Genomic DNA, 21,925 nt, shown 5'->3' on the forward strand with positions numbered 1-21,925 from the left:
TTGTATCTTATTTAGTCCTCACAATAATTGCATAAAGTGGAACTACTTACATTTTTAATTCTCAGATGATGATATTGAAGTCTTCAGAGTTGTAATTACTACTACAACGTTGCACACATTGTAAGTGTTAGACTGAGCTTCATCTCCCACTGTATCAATAAACCACATTCTATTTTATGACTAAAATACCAGCACTTAGTCTACAAATAATAGGAAAATTTCCCAGAATTATTGTGTACACTCATAATATTTCTCTTTAACATTGTTAGAAAATAGGGAATTGTAATATGAAAACTCAAAGTTCATAATCAATGCATACCTCCCTGGTGAAAGGAACTGCTAAAGTATAAGATTCTTGATTTCTAGCTCAAAATAATAGAAATCATATTTTATCCCTTCACTCAACACTGCACTGCCTGGATCCTATCTTTGTTTAACACATTCTTACTGAAAGAATGACCTCCCCATTTCCTGATGGAAACAGACTGCATGTCTTATGGACCAATCATTTCCACATTGTAACTCAACTAAATTGTTTATCATTCGAAGTATTTTGATTGCTTTTTATACCCAATATTTTGACAGAAAGGTACTATTTAAAATGCTGTTAAAGCAAGACTGATATAAAAATCAACTTTGACCCTAGATAAATATTTTACCTTTCCTATATCCAACAATGCACTCTGACCTCTCATTAATGTTAGGAATGAGAGGTTAAAAATCATAGACACCAAGACCAAAGCATGAATTAAAGACTTTCCAACTTCTGAATACAATTGGTTTAAAAAGACGTGAAGGGCTGGGAAGGTGGCTTAGTGGTAAGGCGCTTGCCTTGCATGCATGAGGCCCTGGGTTCGTTTCCTCAGCACCACACAAGCAAAAAGAAACAATCCAGAAGTGACGCTGTGGCTCAAGTGGTCGAGCGCTAGCCTTGAGCTGAAGAGCTGAGGGACAGCACCCAGAGTTCAGGCCCCACTATCAGACTCCCTTCCCCCAAACAAAAGACATCAATACTACCACATTTTTTTCAAAATTTCTTATGATACTGAAGATTCAATTATAAACTATTAACACTTGAAAATAACTCATTTTCTTGGGAGTGGAACACAAAACACAAGATTAATCCTAATCATTATAAAAGACCTTTATTTATAATAAAAATTCACTCTTATAACTACAAAGATTCTAAAAATAACTGAAGCAAAGTGACACAAAAATAATTTAACTGCATCATATACATTCAAAGGACTGTGCTAATAGAAAACAAAATTATACTTATAAGTATGTTACCCAATTCACTTACATTCTTTTCTTCTATTTATTTTAGTTTCGAAAAAACTGACTTTTCATAAAATGATGCAAAAAAAAAAAAAAGCCCATAGGCCCACTTACATTTTCAGATCTTAACAATATTTGTTTCAGAAATGTCTTTAGCTGTATAGTCAATGAACTAAAATAATACTAATATTTACGGGGTTTTCAGAAATTGCAAAACTTGCTCTGGGATGTTAAATTGGAAAAGATATTCAAAAAGCCTTATTTGTTAAAGTTGTGATAGTTACTCCCACAAAAAATCTACTAATGAAGAAACTTTGTATGTACAAAACAACTACAAATGCATCTGCAAACTGGAGGTGACATGCTATTTGTTTGTTTTTTTTTTTTGAAATATATATCTAACAAGCATAGCCACAATACTGATTTTCAGTCAATCTGATGGGATATTCAAACCTAAAAAATATGGAGTTTATTATCTTAGTGTGAATAGATACGATCTTACAAAGAAAGTTATTTTCAACAGAAATCCGGAAAGAGTATATCCACCTTAAGTTTCACAGAAATAACCAGTGAGTAATAACTATTTGGTCAAGTCAGTCAAAATCACTCCATGAGTATATCTTAAAAGTTTAACCAATTTAAGAGGTCAAATACATATTTTGTACTGATCATATTATAGCAATAACTTACTACCTAATTATATGTGTATCTTCTTACCTAACATATACTAAGAGCTGAAAGTGATCTCTTTTATCGAACTTAATGGTGTAAATGCTTTGATAATGATATTGTTATCATTTGACAAATAAAATGTACAGAAGGGTGGTTCCACTGAAATGACATAATGGAACACTGATAAATAAAAACATAACAACACAGCTCTTTTCAGCCTCACCCTGTCCACATTGGCAAGCAACATTGCAGCAGCACAAAGCACAAAAGCTCTGCCATTTCCCAAGCCAGAACCACATAGACAGAACCACCCAGAAGTGGTGCTGTGCTTCAAGTGGTAGAGCACTTGCCTTGATTTGAAGAGCTCATGGACGGTGCCCGAGCCCAGAGTTCAGGCCCCACAACTAATTAAAAAAAAAAAAATCTAAATCCTTGATAAATCTAGGAACAGATCTGACTGAAATCAGTTGAATCACACGTTTCCTGCACAATGAAGGAATAGGTCCAGGCTAAGGAAAGCAGCTAGAGAATGCAGGCTGATTGTATCTGTGACAAAACTTTGTGGAAAATAGTAACGAGGATTACTTACTCGTGATCCACTTGCACTGGAAGCATGATGCTAAACTGTTGATTGGTGATTCTGAACTATTGCTATAATCATTACATTCTCCAAGAGGAAAAAATGAAACAATTGATATCAAAGGACTACTAACACATTTTGACTTGTCATTAAGCATCTTCAATCATCAAAATCAACAGAAGACAATAGACAGGCTTATTTTTTAATGAAAAACAAGTGTCATAAAAAAAACAAGAAATTGCAAGATGGCGGAGGAGAAGATAGAGGCTAAACAAGCTCTCGAATAGGAAGCAGTTTTAGAGTTCCAGTGAACAGTCCTAAGCCAGAGAATCACACCAAGAATGCCTTCATAGGACAGAGAGTTAGGCCAGAGAGGGAAAATCCAGGCAAGGAGAAAGCTCTGAGCACTTGCCAGCAGCCGCTGCCGTGGAAGCAGCAGTGGCGGCGGCCGCATCAGTCACCATACCTGAATCACAGAGAGTCCAGGACGAAGGAGCCAGACGGGGCGGGATAGCAGATTCTACTCAACACCAGCAAGAGCTGACAAGGAGCAGACATCTTCATCCTGCAGTTTGCAGACCAGAGACCACCCAAGAACCAAGACTAGGCATGAGTAGAAGCCTGACATCCTCACTCTCCAACTCAGTCCTTGGAAGAAATCTAGAGTCATTTAGCAGGTCACAAGAGCCTAACTGATCTACCAGACTCAGCTCCACACAGGGAAAAGCACCCAGCTCGGGCACCAGCCCCAGGAGTGGCTTTCTTCACTGGGTAATCAGAGCCAGAGGCTGACCGTCCCTTTAGCAGCCTTGAAAATCAATTGAAAATCAGTAAACAGAAACTCTGAGAAAGGCTGAGCTCTGTAAGTTTCTCACAAACCAGTCCCCGGGAAAAACTACAGTTTGCTGAAAAGCCTCAACTCTACCCAGAACCTAGCCTAATCACAGCATCTCCAAAATTGAGGGAAAAGCCATATCCCTCTTTTGTGATACTCAAAGAAGATCTGCCTCCCATTGAACTAACCTGGGAAGAGGATCGCAAAAACCTGGGTAAAGCAGAGCATTTTTCTGCCTGTTCAAACAAACTGACTTAAGAAACCAACCAAGCCACAGGAACACAAGCAGACCAGAGACTCCAACAAAAGGCTCGTTCAGGTCACAAGGGAGATATAGGATTTTTCCCACCCATCCCAAAAAAATCAAAGAAGTTTTTTTTTTTTGTATCTTTTATAAAAAAATTTTTTTCTAAATTTTTTTTAATCTTTAATTGTTAACTTTTTTGAAAAAACAGTAGTTTTCTAGTAACTTTTTTTTCCTCTTAGAATTTTATTTTAGGAGAAAATGTGTGTGTGCGTTTTTCTTTCTTTTTTTCCCGTTTTTTGTTTACCTCTACTGAACTTCTGATGTTTTTTTTTCTTTCTTTCTTATACTTTTCACCTTTTCTTCTCTTTCGTTCTTCTTTATGTGACTTAGTTTTTGTTCTGTTCATCCTCAGATAAACGTAATCGATTACTAGACCTTATCCCCTATGGTGTACACACTTAATCCACAAACTTTTTACTCAATTCAAAACCTCTTAGACTTACATTCCTTAATAGCAGTACTACCACTTTATACCTATACAATATTTTAAGTATTTTTATTTTTAAATTTTTCACACCTCCTTTATATCTCTCCCCTTCTCTCACTATATTCACATTCTTCTCTGACTAATTTGCCTTCGAAACTGCATAATATTTTTAATTCTTACTTTTCTATTTTTTCTGGTCTCTTTTTGTTCCCTTTCTCTGTTTTCTTTTTTTCTCTCTCTGTTTTCATCCTATCCAAACTATTTCCTGCTTTGAGATTAGGACTTAGTTAACTCTCCATGTGCCTTCCCACATCACTCTATTCCTATTTTTTACCCACATCTCTTCCAAAACCTGATAATTTCTGCTTCACCAAATTCTTTGTGGTTCTTAGCGCATTAATATACAGTTGTTTGATGTTGAATAGATGTATCTGTTGAACTAGATTGTATCTGCAGATTATTGACTGTGCAAATACAGACGTTGGTTGATGCTTGCCTTAAGACAGTGTTCTAGCAGGAAATTGGTGTTATTTTCATCCCAAATAGGCAGAGTAAGTCGGAAAAACACAAGAAAAATGGCAAGTTCGAGTATCTCAACTCCCACTCATGATAATCAGGGGACAGAACAGGTAATGAATAATCCAGAGGAGAGTTCTCAAATAGCTCTACAAACACTGCTGGCAAACATGATAAATGAAAAGATTGAAAACATACAAAGGACTCTGTATGAGTGTGATAGGGAGAGATAGGAGGCAATCCAAAGGTTTATACAGGAATATCATGAGCGTGAGGAAGCTACTCATAAACCTGATATAGGATTTGCATGAGCAGCTTGAGAATACTCAAAGAGAAAGGAAGGAATGGCGTGAACAGGCTGAGAACACTCAAAGAAAACTACAGGAATGGCATGAATGGGAGGAAGCTAAGCAAAGAGTAATACAGGAATTGATAGAGCAGCATGAGAATACACAAAGATCACTAAAGGAATTCATGGGATCCATTAACAAAGAGCTGAAGAAAATCAGATAGACCACAAAAGGAATGCTGACTGGAACCCAACAGAGGAATGGGAGTCCAAGGAAACCATAAACAATCAATTAAGGGATTTGAGAATAAACACTGAAAACCAAATTAAGGAAGTAAAGAAGTTCATACAAGATATAAAACAAAGCTTCAACAAAGAATTTGAAGCCAAAAGGCTGACCAATTAGAAGGAAAAGAAATAAAAAAACACAGTAGAAACTCTTGACAGCAGGTTAAACCATGCAGAAGGTTGAATCTCGGGGATTAAAGACAGCCTAGATATTATAGAAAAAGAACATACAACCATCCAAGACAAGTCCAAGAAATATGATAGATCTACCCAACAGTTGGAAGACACCATCAGAAGGCCTAATCTAAGGATAATGGGTGTAGAGGAGCACTAGAAACAGAAGTTAATGGTCTAGGAAATTTGTGTAACAGGATCCTAGAAGAGAACTTCCCAAACATGCAAAAAGATAGGCCTATTCAGATACAAGAAGCATTCAGAACTCCAAATAGACCAGATCAGAATAGGACATCCCACCGTCTCATTATAATCCACACAGTATCAATTCAGACCAAGGAAAAGCTCCTTAAAGCTTTCAAGGAGAAAAGATTAATCACCTATAAAGGGAAACCAAGTAGAATCAACTCAAATTTCTCAGCATAGACAATCAAAGCAAGAAGAGCCTGGAATGATATATGCAATGCCCTAAAAACAAACAACTATCAACCAAGAACACTGTACCCAGCTAAGGCCAAATAAAAAACTCCCATAGCAAAGAAAAATTGAAACAATACATCTTCACCAAGCCAGCCCTACTAAAGGTTCTTAAAGATGTCCTACACATAGAAAACCAACAAGACCACAATAAAGGCCAATAAACAGAACCCAAACTGAGAATCCAAGAACCATAGGAAGCACCCAGTTTTCTCATCCTGCAAGAAGGTGGGTAACATGGCAGGAACTCCCAAATATCGTTCAGTCCTATATCTCAACATTAACGGACTTAACTCTCCAATTATGCAACATTTAATGTCACCTTGGATTAAAAAAAAAAATCCTTCTATCTCCTGCCTTCAGGAGTCCCCTCCTGCCCGTAAAAACAAAGACATTTTCAATATTAAAGGCTGGAACAAAATCTACCAAGCAAACGGGCCCTATAAACAGGCCTGAGTTGAAATCCTAATATCAGATAAAATAGATTTCAAATTAAAATTTGTGAGAAGAGATACAGAAGGTCGCTACATGCTAATTAAAGGATTTCTCCTTCAGGAGGATATTACAATTCTAAATATCTATTCGCCAAACAATGAAGTACCCAAATTTATCCAAGAAACACTACTTTCCCTCAAATCCCACATTGATCCAAAGACATTAATTGTTGGGGATTTTAACACACAATTCTCCCCAATAGATAGATCAACTCGGCAAAAACTCAACAAAGAAACCGCAGATCTAAATAACTGCATAGATCAACTAGATTTAACAGATCTCTACCAAATATTTCACTCAGCATCATAAAAATACACATTTTTCTCAGCAGCACATGGAACATTTTCTAAAATAGACCACATTTTAGGTCCCAAAGCAAACTTGTCCAAATTCAGAAACATTGAAGTGATACCTTGCATTCTCTCTGACCACAAGGGAATAAAATTAGAACTCAATACCAAAAGCCACCAAAGAAAATCCGGTACCAAATGAAGGCTGAACAACACATTGCTGAATCACGACTGGGTCAAGGAAGAGATTAGAAAAGAAATTCAAATGTTCATGCTATTCAACAAAAGTGAGCACACATATTACCAGGTCCTCTGGGACACAGGTAAGGCAGTACTCGGAGGCAAGTTTATAGCTCTGAGTTCCTACATCAACAATTTGGAGAGATCTGAAACCAACAATTTCATGAGACATCTGAACCTCCTTGAAAAAGAGCATCAAGATAAACCCCAATCCAGTAGACAGAAATAAATAAATAAAAATTAAATTAAAATTAAATGAATTAGAATTCAAAAATACTTTAGAAAGAATCAACAAATCTAAGAGTTCTTTCTTCGAACAAATTAACAAAATTGACAGACTTTTAGCAAATCTTATCAGAAAAAGAAGAGAACCCACCCAAATAAATTAACTCAGATATGAGAATGGAAACATCACCACAAAAACAACCAAGATTCAGAAAATTATAAGGGAATACTTCTCAAATCTTTATGATAATAAGTTTGGGAACTTGGCAGAAATGGACCTTTTCCTAGCAAATATTGACATGCGAAAACTAAACCAAGATGAGTTATACCATGTTAACAGGCTCATATCAAGCATTGAAATAGAAACAGCAATAAGAAACCTCCCAGCTAAGAAAAGTGCAGGGCCAGTGGTTTTACAGCAGAATTCTACAAGGCCTTCAAAGCAGAGCTCACACCAATACTCCTCCAACACTTCAATGAAATTGAAAGAGAAAGTTCACTACCAAACAAATTCTATGAAGCCATCATAACCCTCATCCCCAAACCAGGCAGGGACTCAGCAAAGAAAGAGAAATATAGACCCATTTCTTTGATGAACATTGATGCAAAATTTCTCAACAAAATTTTGGCCAATCGACTTCACCAATTCATCCAAAAAATCATACACCATGTTCAAACACGATTCAATTCAGGGATGCAAAGCTTGTTCAATATACGCAAATCAATTAATATTATTCACCACATCAACAGGAGCAAGAATATGAAACACATGGTTATCTCAATAGATGCAGAAAAAGCATTCGACAAGATCCAACACCCCTTTATGATGAAGGTTTTGGAAAAATTAGGAATCCATGGAACATTCCTCAATACAATAAAGGCTGTATATGACAAACCTATAGCCAGAATTATACTTAATGGTGAAAAACTGAAGCCATTTCCTCTTAACTCAGGAACAAGACAAGGATGTCCACTCTCTCCACTTCTCTTCAACCTAGTATTAGAATACCTAGCTACAGAAATAAGAAAAGTTGCAGACATAAAGGGGATCCAAATTGCGAAAGAAGAAATAAACCTCTCCCTCTTTGCAGATGATATGATCTTGTATTTAAAAAATCCCACAGACTCCATTCCCAAATTGCTCAAGCTGATTCAAAACTTTGGCAAAGTAGCAGGGTATAAAATTAACCCCTCAAAATCAATGGCTTTTCTGTATGCCAACAATGAGAAAAGTGGGGCTGAAATTAGGAAAGCAACTCCATTTGTAATAGCCCCAGAAAAAAGAAAACACCTAGGAATTAACTTAACCAAAGAAGTGAAGTACCTCTATGAAGAAAACTTTAAAAACTTGAAAAAGGAAATCAAAACAGAACTTAGAAAATGGCAAAACTCCCATGCTCCTGGATTGGAAAGATTAACATCGTGAAAATGGCAGTAATTCCCAAGGCTATCTACAAATTCAACGCGATACCTATCAAAATTCCAACCTCATTCTTCAATGAAATAGAAGAGGCAATCCAAAAATTCATATGGAACAATAAAAGACGCCGAATAGCAAAAACAATCCGCAACAGAAGGAACAGTGCTGGAGGAATATCAATACCAAATTTCAAACTCTACTCTAAAGCCATAGTAATCAAAACAGCTTGGTACTGGCACAAGAACAGACCTCAGGGCCAATGGAATAGAATTGAAAACTCAGAATTAAACGTACAGACCTATAGCCATCTAATCTTTCAAAAGGGAGGTAAAAAATTAGAATGGAAGAAAGACAGCCTCTTCAGTAAATGGTGCTGGCAAAATTGGTTAACTACTTGTAGAAAACTAAATTTAGATCCTAATCTATCACCCTGCACCAGAATGAACTCCAAATGGATCAAAGACCTTGGAGTCAAAGCAGACTCTCGGAAAACATTACAGGATTGAATAGTAGAAAACCTAGGTCTCTTTGGCGCAAGCGGACATTTTCTTAATAGAGACCCAGAAACACAAGAAATCAAAGAAAGATTGAACAAATGGTATTGCATGAAGTTGCAGAGCCTCTGCATGGCAAAGGAAATAGCTAGCAAGATGAATAGAAAGCCTACGGATTGGGAGAAGATCTTCAGTAGCTATACAAAGGACAAGGTTCTCATATCTAAAATATACGTGGAACTCAAAAAATTAAATCCCCCAACAGCAAATCCTCAAAGAAACAACTGCCCAATAAATAAGTGGGCTAAAGACTTGAAGAGAAACTTATCTGAAGAAGAAAGAAGGATGGCCAATAGACACATGAAGAAATGCTCAACATCCATAGCCATAAAAGAAATGCAAATCAAAACAACATTGAGATACCTCCTCACACCAGTTAGAATGGCAAAAATCAAGAACTCTGACAACAACAGATGCTGGAGGGGATGTGGACAGAAGGGAACCTTACTTCATTGTAGTTGTGAATGTAAACTTGTTCAACCACTTTGGAAAGCAGTATGGAGGTTCCTCAAAAGACTTCACATAGAGCTCCCCTATGACCCAGCAATCACACTTTTGGCATTTACCCAAATGTTTTCAAACAAGACCACACTAAAGCTACCAGCACAACTATGTTTATTGCAGCATTATTTACCATAGCTAAATTATGGAACCAACCCAGATGCCCCTCAGTAGATGAATGGATCAAGAAAATGTGTTATATATAAACAATGGAATTCTATGATTCCATCAGAAATAATGACATTGCCTCATTTGTTAGGAAATGGAAAGACTTGGAAAAATTATATTGAGTGAAGTAATCCAAGCCCAAAGAAACATAGGTCCCATGGTTTCCCTTATTTGCAATATCTAGTATATATATGAGTCAGGCAGAATAGGTCAGATAAGGCGAAGTTAGGAAAATGAACCCTAAGATATGTATTTAAATGTTTTTTTTTCTTTCATGCATTTGTTTCTAACTTATTTATAAGATTATTTCTTTGTTGCTTTGTATGTCCCTCCCCCATAGTATAACCCCTTCTTTTACTGTATTTGATGTCGGCATAATTTGTGGAGAGGGAGGGGAAAAACAAGTCGTTTAAATAAGGATACAAGTGGACCCGTTGCCACAATGAGAAGATCACGTTGTCACATTGAAACGAACTTTACAACTTTTGTGTGTGTCTGGGTGGGGGGAGGATTGGGTGGGTGGAGTAGGGGAGGCTGGGAAGAGATGGGAAAGGTAAACAAAGGAGGAGGCTACAATGCTTGATAAGAAATGTACTCATTATATTGCCCATGTAATTGTAAACCCTCTGTACAGTATTTTCACAATAAAAAAAACATGGTATTTAAGTAGTCATGCAAAGGACTTCTATTTCACTACTGCTTTATACATTTTTTTCTAATGTTGAGTACCAATAAATAATGGATATATTAGAAAGCTCTTAAAGCTCATATATTGAATAGTAAGTTCTCTTACCGTATATCATTGTATTTCCCAAATCATTTACGTAGAAGGCATTGATTCCTATTTTCTCATTCCTAGAATAAGCTACATATGAAGACACCACTTGTCCTCATTTTCAGTCTGTGCATTTGAATACAGAGGAAAGTCTTTCCTCTGCTCTCTATCAATTCCCTACTCTCCAGTTAGAATAATTTAAAATGGTAAAAATGAAGAAAAAGAAAATAAATCATGCAGAAAATTCACCAGATTTTTCTGACCAGTTCAACCAACGTGAACTATTGGGGAAATACATGGACAACTCATTCCCACTGGTACTCAAAGTCTCTAGTTAGGCAATTCTGATGAAGACAAGGAACAAGATGCAAACGTGAGGAATGGTAGCAATTGCAAGAAAATAATGAAGAATGCACGCAAATTTCTTCTTTGGGCTTACTGCAGTGGGGAGACTACTTTTCAAAAAGGCCACTCATATGAATACCAGGGATGAGGATACGTATACCCCTCTTCATCGGGAAGCCTAGAGTGGACATGTAGACATTGTCCATGAGTTGGTAGCTCAAGGCAGATATTCATGCAATAACTGTGAATGTCTTGGCACCCCTGCACAGTGCTTATATGTGGATTAATACCAGAAGGGATTCTTTCTTACTTCATCATGATGCAGATACCAGTCCGCAAACTAAAGGCCTCTTGACCCCCTTGCATCTTGCTGCTGGGAATAGAAATAGCAGATATGCTGTATCTCCTTCTGGTGAACCATTATTTCAAACCGGGTCTGAAGAACAACTTGGAAGAAACTGCATTTGATATTGCCAAAAGGATAAGTATGTATCACTACCTCTTTGAAGTTGTAGAAGGCTGTACAATGGTATGGTTAAGTTTCTTAAATTTCAAAAGTGCCATTCCATCCTTTGTGTCCATACAAAATATTTTCATAATAAAAAGCAACAGCAATATCTTAATTTAAAAATTCATCGATTCCATGGTATTCTTCCACGTGAATTGCCTCACTTTGATGTCAAAATGTATTCAAGAGTTGTTTTATGCATCTATAATGATTTCTGCAGTTTGTGTTTTTTTTTTTTAATTTTAACTTATCTGGTTAAATGAATAGTATAGAAACTAAAGTTATTCCTGGTGCTTGTCTGAAAAAAAAAGTATATCTAGGTTTGTATAAAGTCCATAATCTATTTCATTATCTTCTAGATATAATACTTTAAAGTCTACATTTTTATAATATATAGGTTCATTAATAAATGTGTCCTTTCAGATTACATTTCATATAGAAAAAGTTAAGATTCCTTTTTTCCTAGGTCCTTATAGTATTATATTTCTTTGGGTGAAGATGACAATGTTATCTAATTTCAAGTTTTGTAAAGGTTATGCTATGTAAGGGCCTTTCTAAAGTGAAGATTTAATACACTGATGTCAAACTAACCTTTAATTCTATGAATTACATGTATTGTTACACTTGTATTTTTGTAATCAACTCTTTAATAACTGTTTTTCATTTCTTGCATTTGAAGAATGAAAAATATGGAATATTTCACGAATTTTTGTATCATCCTTCTGCACGTGCCATGTTAATCTCTGTATTGTTGTCATTTGGGTAGACCTGATGCTGAAGCATGTAGTATCCTCTAAATTTAAGTAGTTCATGATGCAATCTTTATACAGGCATATATCCTTGGTTGCCTATTTGTAACAAGGAATCATTATTGTTCCTAAAATGCTATTGATCTTATTTCTCTAAATTTCTGTGTTTAGTGGGAAAAACTTATATTGTTTGGTGGATTACTCACATTTGCAATTTTTGTCAATGACTATACTGTCATTTTCATTTTAAATTTGATCATATTTTGAAGCCTTTATAGCTAAGTCCAAAGGTGATGGCTTTTCAAGTACTTACTTATCAACTGAGTTAGCTTTGTGGAGCTAATGGATTCAAAGTAAGCCTTGCTTAAGAGCTACTTCTAAACTTCTGCAGCTTAAAATTTCGCAACGAAGTCTCACTGGCACAAATGTCTTCCAGACCCTTTACCCTTCTTCCATGTAGGAACAAACCAACCAGAATATTTACTTTGACAGCATAGATTGTCTTACTGGAACAAAACTAATCTTAGTTACAAGGGTTCAGAGAGAGATTAACAGTTTAGACCGAATTGTTCAGAATAGAAGGTATTTTATCAAAATATAATTGTTTATTATACCTATCATTTCAAAAGTAGCTAAAGCCAAGAAGATGAAAAAATTGTTCATATGCATGTTTACATAATATCCTGGTCTGTCTAACATCCAACCAGGTAGTACCCACGGGTCTGAGGATACAAGGTCCCAGTTATCTGCATCATCAGATAACAAGGTCAAGACTTCTGACCTTGGCCCATGCAACATGCTAATGAAAAGTAATTGAAGACCCATCTCAATTTCTAATTTCCTACAATATTTCAGTGCCCCAATTCCTTGTAGGAATTAGTAGTAAGCAATTGTGAAATGTAAGGCAACTTAAAATGAAAGATGAGATCACAAAATATGAGAGAAAGTATTGTAGTTCAAACTTTCAATTTACAGATGACCAGCCCATATGAGTAAACAAAATCACAAATGTCACAAATTATTTTTATACCCCTCTCCTAATGAAAAATGAAAGATTTCAGTCCAGCATAAGTAGGCCAAAAATAATTCCTGGAATGATAGATCCATAATTGTTCTACCAAGGCTAGGAAAACTTGACTTAGAAGTCAAATATAATTTAGAAAACCATTAATTGAGAAGATCTTTAGTGCTTCAAAACACTGGTACTTCAGTAAAATGTAGTTCTGTAGTATAAAAATGTTATCATTCTCAAACCAATGATAACCTACATTTAATATTCTGAAGGTATATTCCTTTTCAAATAAATTTTAAAAATCTTATTCACCAAAATAACACTTGACAAGTAGATAATAGTGACATTAAAAGTTTTTCAAGTGTAGGAATCAAGTTACCATAGAGATGATTTATTTACCAAGCATAAATGCCAAGTAAGTTCAATCATTCATTAAAGTGTAGAAATAGTATCTCCCACCATTTGCGTTGTTCTGTAGGTGCCTTCCAGAAATCTGTTAAATAGATCAGCCTTCCATGATTCAAATCCAAATATTAGCTAATAAAGTAAATTTCATCACATAAGAAGGTAAAGTTTAAAGTCACTAATAGTTGCCTTATCATGTGTTGCCTTATCATATGTTTTCCCTATCTGTCTAACATAGCAAGGAATATGACTTTAAGTTTTGCATATGGGTACTCATCATAGATGTGACAAACATAAAATCTGTCTTCTATTTCTATCATATTCCTCTACAGTAGTAAATATTAGTTTTCTTCTTTTTCCAAAACTTATAGCTAGTGGAAAATATCATCCCATGTAAAATAAAATAATCACACACCATTGTACAAAGCCATTTATAAAAACTGGTAGTTAGGTATAAATTCTAAGCGATTTTTAAACTTCCTTGTTGACTAAAGATTAATCTTCCAAAAAGATGAGAATAAAATCAGGTCTAGGTTCTTCACGTCTCCAGTCTTGCAAATTGTTATTGCAGTTCAAGTGTATGCAGGATTGAAACTCCATGGAAATTATATAAACCTTTCAAATTATTAACAGACAGTTTAACAGAATGACTATCAGGAAGTTGAAACCAGAAAGAAATAATAGTAAAGACATAAAATGAATGAAAAATGGAAAAGGGGCAAGTACAGCTAGAATACTCAATGTACACAAGTAATAAAGGAAGTGGTAAATCTGAAATAAATCTTGGAGAAAGGGTTGGTTCAGACTGATAGAAGGAGTGATGACTCTGATCCAGGAGCATTTGACAATTAGATAGACATATTTAATTGTAACACACTTGCACAACCTTTTGAAATTCAGTTAAAAACACAACTACAAACAAAAACACACAAAAATCACCACCAAACAGCAATCTCTAAAGTGTGTGTATATGATCTCACAAAATTTTAAGCAGTTAATGAAAGGCAGTCTTTGGAAAAACAAACAAAGATGTTCAAAGAATACAGTTTGTTGTAGGGGAGAATTTTGAACAGATATAAATAGATTGTTAAAGGTTATAAATCATCTACATGTACTGGAAATATTTTCTTCTGTGTGTATTGTTTGTCTGAACTGGTTACTCCAGTCCTCAGCCACACTTGATAGCCGGTGAAAATAGAATGGAAGAACCCATTACACCACTGGAGAGAAAACAGTCCTCTATGGTTTCTCTCATCTCTCTTCACTACTCTTTTCTCATACTTTTAATAAAATCAATTCATTTTGAATTATATCTTTCCTTCTTTTTCAGAGAATTATGTTTGGTAATTAAATGTCAATTCACAAATTTTGATGTCTTTTTTTTTAAGAACTTTGAATTTAAATTCCACTGCAACCTTGTTTCACACAGTGAGAGAACATTTCCTGGGTAAGGAAAATTCTCAAGGGAACCTAAAGGATTTACTGCAAGGTTTGTGAGGTTTGTTTGTTTAGTGTGAAAATGAGCCATATTCGCCCACATTGCTCCCTCTCAGCTAAGTCTCCATGGATTTCTTTGCATGAAAGCCTATTTTCCCAGGCAATTTTAAATTTTCTTGATAGGCTAAGTTGTTAAAAAGTTTGAACAATTAAAATTTACCTGTCATTAAATTTAAAACTCTTTTGAAATTCCTTTATCAGAATCGCGAATTCAACAATCCTAGTTCCACCTTTACCATCAAAAACAGTTAACATATGTTTGCATGATATAGTGTCCATGAAACTATTATTTTTCAGTGGCTTTGTTATGCGTATATATGACCATATAAGCTGATGCTGAGCAAAATGAACTCCAAGATATGGAGAGATATTTATTTGCGGTTGTTGTTTTTGATGTACTATGTGATTTCTATTTTCTTTGAGATTTTCCCCTATGGTTTATCCCCTGGGGTGTTTGATTTTGGTGCCCTGTGTATTGTGTATACATTTACATTAATTAGGGAAACGAACAGGAACAACAAAATGGCGAGACAAAGGACAAAGGGCAAACCAATGCAATAGCAATACTCACAAGACAATAAGTTGGAAATGTACATTACAACTTGTGAGGGATATTGGGATGAAGGAAAAATTGTGAGAAAGTTTAAAGAGGGGATAACAAGTTTGAAAATTTATATATTCACTACCTTACAATGGCTGTAACCCCACTGCACATCATTTTCACATTAAAATTAAATTTAAAATATAAGCTGATGAAATAAAATTTCACTGTTTTGGTATTGTAAATATTATTCTTTATGTAGTAAATTTTAAAAATCGGTATTATTTGGCATCTAATTTGAATTATTTACCTCTTCTTTATCAGAGGTTGATCAACTTGAATGATATCCAACTAGACATTTTTTTCACAATATACATGCCAATATTTTGAAAATAGAATAAATTTAGTACTTTCTTATACTAAAACAGAAAACAGTTTAATTCTATGGAAACCCATAACTTTTAAAAGTAAATAAGTTGTCAAGAGGACAGAATGTATGTGTTCTTCAAAATTCCTATGATTAATAACTACTCATTTTCAAATTCTGAACATTCTGTACCTGAGAGATTCAAAATATACCTGTTTGCATGTTATGTAATTCTGCGATAGATGCATTTTCCAATGTGGTGTTACAGACTGAGAAGTGAACAGGAAAAGAGCCACATTCTGGTATAGGATAAAACTATGAAGCATGTTATAATTAATTCTTCAAGAGTAGCAGTTGTTTCTCAGATTAAGCTATTATTTCTATGACCATCAATCACAAGATTTATGCCATAAAGTCATCCTAGACCAACAGTTTCCAACTTTTAGGGTGCACCTCAAATTTCCCTTAATTCACATCAAGAATAGCTAATCTCCATTGTGAAAATACACTGCACCTCTGCTAATGTGATGCCTTCCGTGTTCTGGAAATAACACCGCAATTAACTGTGTTGCATCATTTTTCCTCTACTGGTATTCTTGCAAATATTATTTATATTTATACTTTTTAAACTATCATACATAATGAGGATGCTAAGGTTGGAAGATTACAGTTCAAAGCCCACTGAACTAGGTTCTGAGAGGAGACTCGAGCTGGGACAGCTTCTTTACAGGTTTTGTTTTTGTTTTAGGGATTATAGAAAAAAAAATCCTTGGCTCCAACCAGCCCAGTTCTTGGAATGAAAAGAATGTCTCTGGGTCCCCCTCCCCTTAACAACTTAACCCACCTTTGTTCTGTTAAGGAATGACCAATTAAACAGACAGCCATGGATTCGATCCCTTTAATAATGATTACTTGACTCTCTTACTATCTCTGGTCCCTATCTATGTAACAGTTTTAAACGTTTTGAAGAACGTTCACTTGAGGACTTTCTAACATTAAAAATTATCACTTGATTCTAGTCTTACACAGGACATATTTTCTATTGTTTTCTAACTTTTCTACATATTCTGATATTTGCTTCATTTGTGTATTTGTGTGTGCAAATATAAGTGCCTCTATGTATGTGTATGTCTGTATGTATGTATGCAAAAGCCTCAAGCTCTTATTCAGTAATCTTGCTCATGACTGGTATTCCAATACTTGAGCAATTCTTCCAATCCAACTTTTGGCTGGTTAATTATAGATAGTTTCTCAAAGACTGTTCTGCTCAGGCTGGATGAAAACTGAACTTCCCAGACTTCTTTACATTCTTAAGTTTTATTTCTCCAGTAGTAACAACTTACAAACATTTTGTGAGTGTAAAGGCTAAGCTGTAGCATAGATTTTTAACTCAAGAATTCATATAAAGATAGATGAACATGCACATTACATATGCTGAGTGTACACTGTATGAAATGTGATCTTAAGCTGGGTGGTGGTGAGATCTTCGGATAGTGTTCAAACCAGCTCGGGCAGGAAAGTCCCAGAGACTCTTTTTCCAATTAATTACAAGAAAACTGAAAGTGGCACTGTGGCTCAAGTGATAGAGCATTAGCCTTGAGCTGAATACCAGAGGGACAGCTCCCAGGCCCAGAGTTCAAGTGCCAAGACCACCACCAAAAAAAATATATAAGTAAAGGAAAGAAAAAAAAATGTGGTCTTATCCAACAGTTCATGATTAGTATAATCCCTGCTCTCTCAGGATGGATTTTTTTTCCAGTTAAGTTCATGCTTTTATATCTGATTTGCATTGGAAACTTAATTATGTTTCCATTCTGCTCTCTACAACGTTGCATGATGAGCAAGCGTGATTTAGAAGGGGAGTGGCCTCATACTTCGTGTTCTATGTAGGAGTAATGCTTTCTCTGTATCACTCTCATAAATCTACATACTGGACTTGGCTTTATTGTTTCAATGTTGTCTTATTTGTAGAATCTTCTATAGTGTATTGAACCCTTACACTTAAACACAAAATTTCTCTTTCTCCTATTATTGCTATTGTTTCCTTACTGTTAACTCATGTACACTTGGAAAATAATGTGCAGCACATACACTCAAAAAAAAATGATCTGAGAAACTTCTTCCCATTTAAAATTCGCCTTAATTTATAGAGAATTTCAAAAGTTTGAACTCAATATACTCATGGATAATGTATTTATAAGCAATATAATTTCATATTTTCTCTTAACTAAGTTGTCTCTGAAACACCTGTTACCTCAGGTCAGGGTGTCCTTGTGTTATTTCGGTGAAGCAAGAAAACATTCATTATACCTCAGGTAGCACCATAGATTGTTCCTGAAAGTAACTGTTACTGGATGTGGAAACTGATCCCAGGAGAGGAATGGAACATAGAGGATTGACAAAGTTCAAGTTAACTTGTGCTTTCCTTTTGACTGTACAAGAAAAAAACCCAAGGCTTGAAGGGAATTCTGTCCCTGACTTTTTCGTGTGTGTTTTTACTCATATATAACTTTTCTGTAAACTTCTAGTTGAGAGTATTACAAAGAGAAATAATGTGTCATTTGAAGGCTAGCATAGAACAAAAGGAAATAACGTTGATTTAAATATGTTCTACTGCAGGGACTGGGAAGGTGGCTCAGTGGTAGAGCGCTTGCCCTGCATGCATGAGGCCCAGGTTCGATTCCTCAGCAACACATAAGCAAAAAGTAAGCCAGAAGTGGTGCTGTAGCTCAAGTTGTAGAGCTGAAGAGCTGAGGGACAGCGCCCAGGCCTAGAGTTCAGGACCACAACTGTTACCCCCCCCCCCAATAAAAAAACATTCTACTGCAAAAAAATAAAGACATGGAGGTTTTAAAGTGTCTTATGGATGGATATTTCACCCCTGAGATGATTCTCTTGTTGCAGGAGTCAGTTATCAATTCTTTTTGTTTGGTCCTAAATTCTCCAGAGCAATAAGGATTCCAAAAAAGCATCCAGTGAGTATCATCAGCAAATAGCCTCTTCTCAGACCAGTACTCCTTTAAAGAGGGTCCCAATGAAATATCTGGGTTTTTTTGCTTGTTTTTTTAGTTTGTGTTGGTTATGGGGCTTGAACTCATAGGCTGGATCCTGTCCCTGAACATTTTTCTTTCCTGTACACCTGCCCCAAAGCTAGTACTCTACTGCTTGAACCAAAACTCCACTTGTGGCTTTTTTGCTGTGTAATTACAGATAAGATTTTGACAGACTCTCCTGCCAGGGTTTGCTTCGAACTAAGATAGTAAGAAAGCCAAGTGACGTCAATTGTATAGATGTCTCTTTTCCAACAAGAAATATTAGATGAAGTTTATTGTAAAGCTAATATTTGACATTTTTTCTTTTTCTTTTATTGTGAGAATACCGTACATAGGAGTTACAATTACTCAGGCAAAATAACGAGTACATTTCTTATTAAGCATTGTTGCCTCTTCTTTGTTTCCCCTTCCCGTCCCTTCCCATCCCTTCCCATACTCCCCCTCTCCCCCACCCCATTCTCCTCCCACACCAAAGTTGTAAAGTTCGTTTTTTGACATAACGACTTGTACATCTCATTTTTGCAATATGTCCACCTGTAACCCTAGTTAAATGATTTGGTTTTAGAGAATATGTCCAGCAAAGAATCCATAACATAACTCTGCAAAAGTAGGTGCACTGAATCATTTTGGAATTAATTTTGTTTTCTTGGGAAGATTATTTATCTTGTCATTCCTTTTGGGGAAACTTAAAGTCATATTTCAGTTTTTTGTTGGTTGTGGGGTTTGAGCTCTGATCCTGGGCACTGTCCCTCAGGTCTTCAGTTCAAGTTGAGCGCACTACCACTTTAGCTACAGCACCACTTCCGATTTTTTGGTGGTTAATTGAAGATTAGGGTCTCATGGACTTTCCTGGCAAGGCTGGGTTTGAACCACAATCCTCTGTTCTCAACCTCCTGAGTAACTATGATTACAGGTGTAATCCACCAGCTCCCATTTCATATTTGCATTTATGTGAACTGAATGACACTGTGTACACAAAGAATGGAAATTTTAACCAAATGATGACATTGCAGCTTTTCAGAAAAATTGAGGTAGCAGTAAATATGTCCGCCTTTTCCATTTTGTTACATTAATGACTCATGAGCTATGGGACCCTTACATTAGCATCTTGTGACATCTGTATAGGTGTATTTATGATCAGGAAATGTTCATAGAGAAATATAGAAAGACTGAGATTTTTAGAAAACAAAGTAGATAAGGTGTGAAAGAACAGCATAGAAGGAGATACATTTACCACACAGAGATTAAGAACTAGCCTAAGAGATTTAGAATGCTAAAGGCAATGAGGAAAAGCCTAGTTGACAACTAGTTCTTCAATTACCAAAAATGGTTCTCTAGACCAGTTTCTGGTATACATTTTTTACTATCATTTATTCCTTCCATATGGAGTTATTCCTTATTTTCTTTCACAACTATTAATTAACCTCTGCCTTTTTGGTGCCAAAACTGACCAAAAAGATTTCAAAATCACACTTAGACTACTTTTCCCGTTGGGATTAGCAGTGATGACACAAAATCCTGGAATCCTGAATTTCCAGAATTAATCTTCAGCCGACATCTAAGCACATTCCTGTCATTAATTGCTGTGACTTAATGAACAAAACTTTTTTCAACACAGTATCCTAACATAAATATAGTACATGAATTAGGGACTATTTTCAGGTGTCAGTATGGAAGGAGCTATTATATATTTCAAGTATGCATTCTTTATTTTCCATTTAATAATTTTTTTGCCAGTCCAGGGGCTTAAACTCAAGGGTAAGTAATTATTCCTGAGCTATTTTTTTTTCTTAAGGCTAGCACTCTACCACTTGAGGCACAGCATTCCTTCCAGTGTTTTTCTTTTGTATGTGTTACTGAGGAATTGAACCCAGGGTTTCATGCGTGCTAGGCAATCACTGTACCATGAAGCCACATTCCCAGAACCCTAAATGACTTTCTTAAGAAGACATTACATTTTCATTCCATAACTATGTATCATAAGTTTAGCCAGGTGCTAGAAAATGATGTAGAAAGGAATACAATACAATAAGTCCAGTAGGCTGGATGGACAATGTATTTCACGGTCTAGCCAAGGCACAGTGGGGCTTACCTCAGGGAGCTGTTTCAAGTCTGAGCAAAATAGCTCCTGACCCACAACCCACCTCCAGGATGAGATGGTCAACTTGGATTCCAGCCACATGGTGATGCTATGCCCCCTTCTCCAGCACCCATTCAACCAGGTCTTGTGAAAGAGAGAGAGAAAAGTCAGAATTACAATTAAGTTGGGTGCCGATGGCTCAGAACTCTAATCCTAACTACACAGGAGGTTGATATATGAGGATCATGGTTCATATCCAGCCCTGGCAGGAACGTCTATGAGACTCTTATTTCCAAAGAACCACCAGAAAACCAGAAGTGGTGCTGTTGGCTCAAGTGGTAGAGCACTAGCTTTTTTCTGAGGAGCTCAGGAACAGCGCCCATGCCTAGGCTTCAAGCCACACAACTGACAAGAAGTGGACTACCTACCACAAGAAGTGGATTGAATAGCACCCATTGTCCTTGGGAGCATGATAGTGAAGTCATGCCGAACTTCCTGTGATGTTGCAGTCATAAGAAGTTCCCCTGGCTTCTCTGTGCCTTGGCTTCCCCAGCTGCAAAACTCAATACAGTGAAGCATCCCCTTCCTCATGGGGATAGGGTAATGATGAAAGAGAGAAATGTTTTGTTTCATAATCCTCACCTGTTGCACAATTAATAACTGGCCCCACCTGAACCCTTTCCTGGTATCTTCCTATCATTTGCTCACAGAATTGCTGAGAACCTTCTCTGAAGGCCACTCCCTCTGTGCCAAGCCATGCTCCAGGGATCCCTCTGTATAAATCCCTTGTTTCCTCAAAACTATTCTGTGAGGAGAATGAGGTCTGATTTTTGCGGCCCTACCCAGAGCTTCACCTC

The 21,925-nt window shown here is 36.1% G+C and overlaps 1 pseudogene; it reads right to left on the minus strand.

Moving 5' to 3' along the window:
* Positions 1-12,047: 12,047 nt before the first annotated feature.
* On the minus strand, positions 12,048-12,147 carry LOC122126007 (annotated as a pseudogene).
* Between the last annotated feature and the right edge of the window lie 9,778 nt (positions 12,148-21,925).

The sequence above is a fragment of the Dipodomys spectabilis genome, unplaced genomic scaffold, assembly GCF_019054845.1.
Source record: "Dipodomys spectabilis isolate Male_0828 unplaced genomic scaffold, ASM1905484v1 ptg000270l, whole genome shotgun sequence".
Classification (NCBI taxonomy): domain Eukaryota; kingdom Metazoa; phylum Chordata; class Mammalia; order Rodentia; family Heteromyidae; genus Dipodomys; species Dipodomys spectabilis.